At 46.8% G+C, this 9,334-nt stretch overlaps 1 non-coding gene across 1 annotated transcript; it reads right to left on the reverse strand.

Moving 5' to 3' along the window:
• Window positions 1-6,412: 6,412 nt before the first annotated feature.
• TRNAK-CUU (transfer RNA lysine (anticodon CUU)) lies at window positions 6,413-6,485 on the reverse strand. Its single transcript has one exon. It is a non-coding gene; the product is annotated as a tRNA-Lys (tRNA).
• Between the last annotated feature and the right edge of the window lie 2,849 nt (window positions 6,486-9,334).

Consider the following 9,334-nt stretch of genomic DNA (forward strand, 5'->3'; position numbering starts at 1 on the left):
CTTTGTGCATTAACAACAATAGAAAGCATCTTTCCAAGTGTCATGGTTGTGCACCAGCCAGCAGCTGAGCACCACGCAACCCTTCGCTCACTCCTTCTCCCCCCCACCTCCAAGGGAGAATGGGAAAAAAACCCCCAAACTTGTGGGATGAGATAAAGACAGTTTAATAGGATAACAAAGGAAGATAACAACAACAACAACAACAACATAATAATAATAGTGATGCACAAATACACTTGTGTGAGCAGTGAAGTGAATCTGCCTCGCAGCTAACCTCCCCAGTTATATATATAGGGAGCATGACGTTAGTGGTATGGAATATCCCTGTGGCCAGCCTGGGTCAGCTGTCCTGGCTGTGCTCTCCCAGCTTCTTGTGCACCTGGCAGGGCATGAGAAGCTGAAAAGTCCTTGACTTAATGTAGACACAACAACTACCTAGCAACAACTATAACATCAGTGTGTTATCAATATTACTCTCATACTAAATCCAAACCACAACACTATACCAGCTACTAGGAAGAAAAATTTCTGTCATCTCAGCCAAAACCAGCAAACCGAGTCCAAAAAATACCCTGCAGCCTGGTGTTCTTGGCACTAGTAAGTGACAGTGATTTGAGTGGCCTCTGGCTGAGGAGAACATTAAGCTCAGATGTGACATTTCCGGAGAGGTGTCTAGCCAATTAGCAAACAGGCACTTCTCCTTCTTGCCCTTCTTTGAAAGAAGCAACTCTCTCCTCTCCTGCCAGTACTTGCAAAGAAAACTTGTAGGTATTTCTTCTCTCTCATCCTAAGGAGACAGACTTGCCACCTGCAGGCATAAAACAGCCAGCCAGGCTCCAAGCACATCTCCCACTGTGCCCAGCATTTAGCGCAGGTTGGATCCTGGTGATTCCCTTTTCCCTGCGCAGGTGTTCTGAGGAAGATGTGTCAGTTCTGTGGGAGAAAGGCACTTAGACACTATTTCCTGCAGCTCATAATTTGTTGAAATCAAAGTTTTTTAATGAATCTGACTCCAAACTGATAGCGTTGGCATCATTCTGTTCTCAGTTTCCTTGAATGGATTTATATCATGTTAGAATAAGAGCTCTTCACATAGGAGGAATCTGTCCTCAGAAGAAGAGGGGTAAGCTATTTGATGTCATGTGAGCTACTTGATGAACTCCTATCAAAGAGTTACGCAGCTGGAAAAGATAGCCTCTCCTACGTGGAGATAACTCCAGAGAAAAACAGACCTGTGTTTGGGAATACACTAGAGAGAGACCTCTATCCCCATAGCCAGACACCAAGAAGAATTCTAGGATCACCTGGCAGTGGACCAGGCTGTGGATGACCCACTGACATTGGATCAGACATGAAGAGACAGTGTTCAGCTAAATGCTTTCACTGTAAAAAACAGCCATAAAGGGTTAGTGGCTTTTTTAAGCTCAACAAGGCAGAAAATAAAAATTGACCACTTGTGATAGCCAGTTTCTTTCTGGCTCCTCAGGAGCTGGAGACGAGCTCTGGTAATGATCAGGAGGTAGGAAATGGCCTGGTGGCAGGAGCTACCCCATCAGGTACCCAGCACATTGGGCACAGGTAGGTGCCTTTCGGTTAACTCTTTCTGAGGTCTGGGGTCTGACTGATGGTGTGGGAAGATGGCTCCACTAACGCTCAATTCAGTGGTCTTCAAGCAGGAGGTACATGCCAGTCTTACCTCCAAGAATCTGGATTTTTGTCCTTGTTCCCTGGCCTATTCATGCATTTTATATTAACTTCTAACAGGATAAAATCTGAAATACTCCTTGAGACAGGGCTACAGGACTTCCAGCAAGTCAAGCTTTCCTATATTTTTGGCTGAATGCACAACCTCTCTCCTGATGGTTACGTTGTGTTTGCAGGAAGTTTCAAAATGAGGTTCCAGTGAATTAGTGTTTGGAAATTTGCCACATAGGTAAATATTCACAATAGCACATTTCTTTGTGTTTCCCTGTTAAGGAAGTTTCTTCATCCTAGGTTTCCCACAGCAGAGTTTCAGGCTTTAAATCCCATGAGAGAATTTATTTGGATGGTACAGGAGTTGCAACAGCTTGAGCTGGGTGCCTCCGCAGAGGGACCCTGAACAAAGAAAATCCTGGGCAATTATACTCTTACAATCTAAGTTCCCCTCCCCTCACATGGCAGTTCAGACCAACAGTAATATTAGGGTCTGGGGTCTTCAAGTTCTTCATTGGGTCTTTCCTTCATCTCTAGGCGGGCCGCTTCTTATCTCTAAGGTTGCTGCCTCTGTTGATGAATGTAGCTTCCTTATCTTTGAGCTTAAACTGGCTCTGGAGCCTTCTTTTACTTAACTAGGAAAGGGTTCAGCAAAAGTTCAGTATATCTAGGTGAAAGTACATTGCTTGTGGCCTATGGTTTTGGCAAATTTAGCCACTTAGGCTAAGTTAGTTATGCCAACACTTATGCTAAGCTTGACAACTAGTATTTCCTAACATCCCAATGCTAACCTGTGCCTAACACAGGTACATCGTCTGCTTCAGGCCCATATAAACCAGCCAAGAACAGCTGCAAGAAACCAGCTGACAAACAACAAACAAGCAGGGCCCGTTCAGGTGGCTGAGTTGCCTTCCTGTTGCACAGCACCCATGGTCAGACCATTTCCCAAGAGGGCTGGAGACCTGGGTTCAACCGCACCCTCAAACTGAGGTGCCAGAACCTTCAAGCAATTTTGTAGAATCACAAAATAATTTGGGTTGGAAAGGCCCTCTGGCACCTGTCTCATCCACACCCCCCCTCAGAGAAAGGCTGGCATGGGTGTTAGGCCAGGTTGCTCAAGGCTTTGTCCAGATGAGTTTGGAGTACCTCCAAGGATGGGGACTCCAGAGCCTCTGGGCAACCTGTTCCAGTGTTTGACTGCCTCCATTGTGATTTTTTCCCCCCTCAGAATTGGAAGGTTTTGGTAGCGGGGCTGCAGGGGTGGCCTCTGAGGAGAGGCCAGGGGCTGCCCTGAGCCAGTCGTAGCTGGGTCCAGCTGGCTCCAACAGACCCACTGCAGGGCACAGCTGAGCTCACCCTGAAGGGGAGTCTGTGGCACCTCTGTGAAATCGTCTTAAAGTAAGGGGGTGTCCTGGTTTCAGCTGAGAGGGTTCATTTTCTTCACAGTAGCTAGTATGGGGCTATGTTTTGGATTTGTGCTGGAAACAGAGTTGATAATATAGAGATGTTTTTGTTATGTGGACCTGTTGTTGTTGAGCAGCGCTTACACAGAGCCAAGGCCTTTTCTGCTTCTTGCACTGCCTTGCCAGTGGGACAGCTGGGGGTGCACAAGGAGTTGGGAGGGGACATAGACAGGACAGGTGACCCAAACTGACCAAAGGGGGTATTCCATACCATGTGACATCATGCTCAGCATAAAAGGGGGGCTAGCTGGGGAGGGGCGGCAGCAGCTCCAGGACGCGTGGCTCGGGGACAGTCCGGTTTCGGGACAGGTGTGAGTGTGCGGTCTGAGTTGTACAGTCCTTGGGTGAGAAACTGCATTGTGTATCACCAGTTTCATATACTCTGTTAAGTACTGTTTTGTTTTGTTTTGTCTTCCCCTCTCCCTTTGCTATCCCAGTAAACTGTCCTTATACCAACCACCAGGTCTTGCCTTTTCCTTCCCATTCTCCTCCCCATCCCCACTGGGGGGGGAGAGAAAGGAGTGGCGGGGGGAGTGAGTGAGTGGCTGCGTGGTGCTCAGCTGCCGACTGGGGCTAAACTATGACAGGGTGAGCACCAAACAAAAGGAGAAACAAGGCCAGAGCAACAGGAGAAGGAGAAGAAAAGATCAGGCTGGAGCAGGAGGAGGAAGGAGGGAAGACCATGCCTGGGCAGGAGCTGGAGCCACAGGGCTGCTTGAGCAGGAGCTGAGAGGTGCAACCCAAAAGGGGCTGCTGCCAGTGAAGGAACCACCATGCACATGCTGGCCCCAGTCTCCTGCACTGCCTGCCACCTCACCAAAGGGGCTGAGCGTAGCGTGTGGTGAGGGGACTGAAGAGCCAAAAGGGTTGGGGGGGGGGGGAAGAGGTGTCTGAAGGGAAGCAGGAGTGTTTTTCCGAAGGGTTGGTTAGTTGTTTTCAGTCTGCTTTTATACCAGAATGTGTAATTAAAAGATTGTTAATTGGCAAATAAATTACATTCATGGAAATTCCCTGAATGAGTAAACAGTTTTTGCCCGTGACAATATCTTACTGGAATTTCATTTGATACAACTTGTGATACTTGGTCCTTGTCCTTTTCCAGCACATCTCTGAGAAGTCTGGCTCTGTCTTCTCTGCACCTTCCCATCACATAGCTGAAGACAGCAAGAAGATCCTCCCCACTCCTGGTCTTCTCCAGACTGAATCTAGCTCTCTTGGCCTGGTACATAGTGCGTTCCAGGACCCAACCATCATGGTGGCCCTTCACTGGTCTCACTCCAGTAAGTTGATATTTCTCTTATACTGGGGAGCCCAACCTTGGGCACAGTACTGCCAATGAGGTCTCATGCGCTGAATGGAGGAAGAGAATCACTTCCCGTGAAGTGCTGGCTACGCATTTGCTCATTCAGCCCACCGCGTGGTCAGCCATTGCCACCACAAGGTTATGTTATTGACGCATGTTCATACGCTGCTGACTCATGCATAGTTGGGTGGGGAGTATAGACTTAAAATAAAATTAATGTGTAAATTCTTTTGAAATAAGGTGGAGATGTCAACAAACTCAGCTCCATGAGTATTTGTTTCCAAGCATGCATTAATAAAAATCCCTATCTGCTCTGTGTTTCATAGGCAGAAAATATATCTGTGGTTTCTGTCCTTTCAAGAAATCAAGTGCAACACAACCAAGTATCAGAAAACAATGAGGTTTTTAATTTAAAAATGTAGAGCTTTTTACTTACACCAGGGATGAATGTTTGTAGTTTGAAATTCTCAGTCAGAGCAGAGATGGCTTATTTCTGCCCCTCTTTTTGGAACGCCAGGACAGAGGGGCATTTCTGTATCCAGCCTGCCCATGGAAAGTGCTTTGCCAGTTATGTGAGACACACTGGACCCTGGAATAAAAAAAGTGACATCAAGAAGTCTTTTATTCCATTTCTTCCACCATAATGCAGCATCAGTTATGCCTGTGCCATTTCTGAAGGAAATCTGACTAACCTGTTCTTTACAGTGCCCACAATAGTACCCAACAATGATGGGGAAGTTGTTTCCTTTTCCTTTCCTTTCCTTTCCTTTCCTTTCCTTTCCTTTCCTTTCCTTTCCTTTCCTTTCCTTTCCTTTCCTTTCCTTTCCTTTCCTTTCCTTTCCTTTCCCTCCATCTGGATGAGGCAGGCATGCTGTATTGGGTTTGCACGGCAAGGTTTTGGTAGCAGGGGGGGTTACGAGGGTGGCTTCTGCGAAAAGCTGCTAGAAGCTTCTCCTAGGTCAGATAGAGCCGATGCCAGCCAGCTCCAAGATGGACTGGCCACTGGCCAAGGCCAAGCCAATCAGCAACAGTGGTAGGGCCTCTGGGGTAACATAGTTAAGAAGGAGAAAAAAACAACCTAGTGGGAGCAATTGCAGCCAGAGAGAGGAGTTAGAAGATGTGAGAAACTTTGCAGACACCAAAGTCAGTGCAGAAGGAGGAGGAAGAGGTGCTCCAGGCACCGGAGCAGAGATTCCCCTGCAGCCCATGGAGAAGACCATGGTGAGGCAGGCTGTCCCCCCGCAACCCATGGAGGAAGGATGATGGGGAATAGAGATTCCTCCTGCAGTTCGTGAAGGACCCCACGCCGGAGCAGGTGGAGGCACCCAAAGGAGGCTGTGACCCCATGGGAAGCCTGTGCTGGAGCAAGCTCCTGGCAGGACCTGTGGCCCCATGGAGAGAGGAGCCCAGGCTGGAGCAGGTTTGCTGGCAGGACTTGTGACTCCATGGGGGACCCATGCTGGAGCAGTCTGGTCCTGAAGGTCTGCACCCCATGGAAGGGACCCACACTGGAGTAGTTCATGAAGAACTGCAGCCCACGAGAAGGACTCACATTGGAGAAGTTGGTGGACTGTCTCCTGTGAGAGGGACCCCACGGTGGAGCAGGTGAAGGATGTGAGCAGGAGCAGCAGCAATGTGTGATGAACTGACCGCAACCCCCATTCCCCAGGGGGAGTGGGCAGAAATCGGGAGTGAAGTTAAGCTTGGGAAGAAGGGTGGGGGGAGATGTTTTAAGATTTGATTTTATTTCTCATTGCTCAATTCTGTTTTACTTGATAATAAATTAGATGAATTTTTCTCTAAGTTTAGTCTGTTTTGCCTGTGACAGTGATCTCTCTCTGTCCTTATCTTGACCCACAAGCCTTTCGTTATACTTTTTCTCCCCTGTCTAGTTAAGGAGGGGCAGTGATAAAGCAACTCTGGAGGGTCAACCCACCACAGTCCTTTTCGGCACCCAACATGGGGCTCGAACCCATCATCCTGGGATTAAGAGTCCCATGCTCTACCAACTGAGTTAGCTGAGCTCCAGTGTGTGTCAATACAAGTGCCCTTTGGGCTGCCTAGCTACTGCCTCAGTTTGCATGCATGCCTGGGTGAGACAAGAGGACTGCTGCCTGTACTAGGCAGTCTGTGGCCCTGAGGTTACATGACTGCAGATGACGTGGGAAATGCAGCACTTCAAACGCCTGTATCCATAACAAACAGTCTAACTGTCAAGCTGTGGGCTATCACCTGGGAGATGTGTGCCCTCTGTGCCCTCACCAGCCAGCGTGCAAGAAAGAATTGCGTTTCAGGAGAATGCCCACAAAGGAACGATGGGGGTGGCCTGGTGATGAGGGCAAGCAGATGGGAGGTGAATTCCTGAGTGGCTCCTGGGCGGCTTATCTATTTCGATTCCAAAGAAAACCCAGAATTTATTCTGGCACCAAGAATTGGAACTAACAGATGTTTATTCATGTTGAGGGGCTGCTCTTCCTCGCTTTGGGGGCGCACAGTGACTCTGTGCGATTGCCGTCCGCTGAGCGCTAGCAGGATGAGTGGCTGCTGTGCCTCTGCTTGATGATGAGACTGGTGTTTCCTGTGAATATGGTAACCTTAGGCATTACGTAGGTGGGGACAACATCAACAAACGTGTTGTGCAAAAAGTTGTCGCTACCTTACATCATGTCTGAGCTGTCAATATGTGTTAGGCATGTTCTGGGACCATCTTGGTGTGAGGCTCTTCAGGAATTTCTACGGTTATTTGAGTTCTCTTTTTTCTTTTTAGGAAGAATGAAGTTGCATAGGTATTTTTACTGTCGGGCTGATATGCTGTTTCTATTGTACATCATAGGGATAGATAGAATTTCAGCTTATTAGGATACAGGAAAGGCAAGGTGAGCTGCCAGATTTTATTACTTTAGCTCTGGGGATATTTCTTTTCAAGCTGACATAAAGAAAACTTCCTATCTATCTCCATTGTGATTTCAGAATCATGAGGTTTCCCATGAGGGGTGCTCTAAATTATACTTTTAAAACCCTGGACTGCTATGAGTATGATGTAACGTGAAGCTGCTGAAGCACCTAATCAACATTTATACTTGTACTTCCTTATAAAAGGTCCATAAAATTTCACTTTCCTTAATGCATATAAATGATTTCACAACTTCCATGACAACTGTAAAAAGTTTGCATATCTAATCAGTGTCTTGTTAATGAGGAGTATGTTATCTTTGCAGGCTGCTTTTTTATTGTGTACATGTTTATAAGCTTCCTCGTAAAATGGTCAGTGAGGTCTTGAAGATCTTCAGGAATTGTAAATGCACATTATTTATGGAGAAAAACTGCAGAGTGAAAGTACAGTGCCTCTCTCTTACTCTTTCTTTGATCAGCCAATGTCTGTTTGGGATTTGTTCATAGTTTTTTTAGTTTTTTGAAACAGTAACTTGTTATTTTGAATATTTATGTATCAGAGAATACTGATCTGAGCACAAACTAAACTTTGATTCAGCAGAGCTCAGATACACAACAAAGATATCAAAGGGGCCAACATGTGCATTTATTCTGTTATCCATGTAAGGGATGACCTTTCATACCTCTCCACATTTCATCTACGGGAAGGTAGTTTTATACATCCCTGAGATGGAAAGTTTCTGCCAACCACACAACCAATGTAATCATTGCCCTTCTGCGCCAGTGGTTCTGTGCCAACAGGACATTAGAGAAGGTATCTCCTTCTCAGATCAATCCAGGTTCTCCTGGCATTTATCTTTATTTATTATGGATGTGTGTATCTGAGTAATATCTTCTTCCGTTGCTGATGCAAACATGGAATTGTATGAAGTCCGCTTGTGTGGATCTATCTGTGCCTATATAGTTTTATTGACATGTGGTTTTAAACCACATTCAGAGGGACCTGGACAAGCTCAAGAAGTGAGCCCATGTGACTTCATGAGGTTCAACAAGGCCAAGTGCAAGGTCCTGCATCTGCGTTGGGGCAACCCCCAGTATCAATACAGACTGGGGGATGTGCGCTTGCAGCCCAGAAAGACAACTGTATCCTATGCTGCATAAAAAGAAGTGTGGCCAGCAGGTCGAAGAGGGTGATTCTGCCCCTCTACTCCTCCCTGGTGAGACCCCACCTGGAGTACTGCACCCAGCTCTGGAGTCCTCAGTACAGGAAAGACATGGACCTGTTGGAGTGGGTCCAGAGGAGGGCCACAAAAATGATCAGAGGGATGGAACACCTCCCCTGTGAGGAAAGGCTGAGAGAGTTGGGGTTGTTCAGCCTGGAGAAGAGAAGGCTCCAGGGAGACCTTATTGCGGCCTTTCAACACTTAAAGGACGCTTATAAGAAAGATAGGGACAGACTTTTTAATAGGGCCTGTTGCGATAGGACAAGGCAAAATGTTTCTAAACTAACAGAGGGTAGATTCAGACTAGATATAAGGAAGAAATTTTCTACAATGAGGGTAGTGAAACACTGGAACAGGTGGCCCAGAGAGGTGGTAGATGCCCCATCCCTGGAAACATTCAAGGTCAGGTTGGATGGGGCTCTTGAGCAACCTGATCTAGTTGAAGATGTCCCTGCTTGTTGCAGGGGGGGTTGGACTAGATGACCTTTAAAGGTCCCTTCCAACCCAAACCATTCGATAATTCTACGATTCTATTTCAAATCCCTTTGAAGTCTTATGCATTATTGAGAATGGGCTGAGTTAAAAAGTCAGTAAACAAAAGACCAACAAACCAACCCATTCTTCCTCTTTGGGGAGAACTGTATATTGATGTGGAACAGAACCTCAGCAGGCAGGCAGACCAAAGGAGCGATTAGTTTTGGGACAGCAGTACATTATTTTTCCTCTCCCAAAGTCTCCTTGAACATCTGTAACTACCT

The sequence above is a fragment of the Grus americana genome, chromosome 2 (genome assembly GCF_028858705.1).
Source record: "Grus americana isolate bGruAme1 chromosome 2, bGruAme1.mat, whole genome shotgun sequence".
NCBI lineage: Eukaryota > Metazoa > Chordata > Aves > Gruiformes > Gruidae > Grus > Grus americana.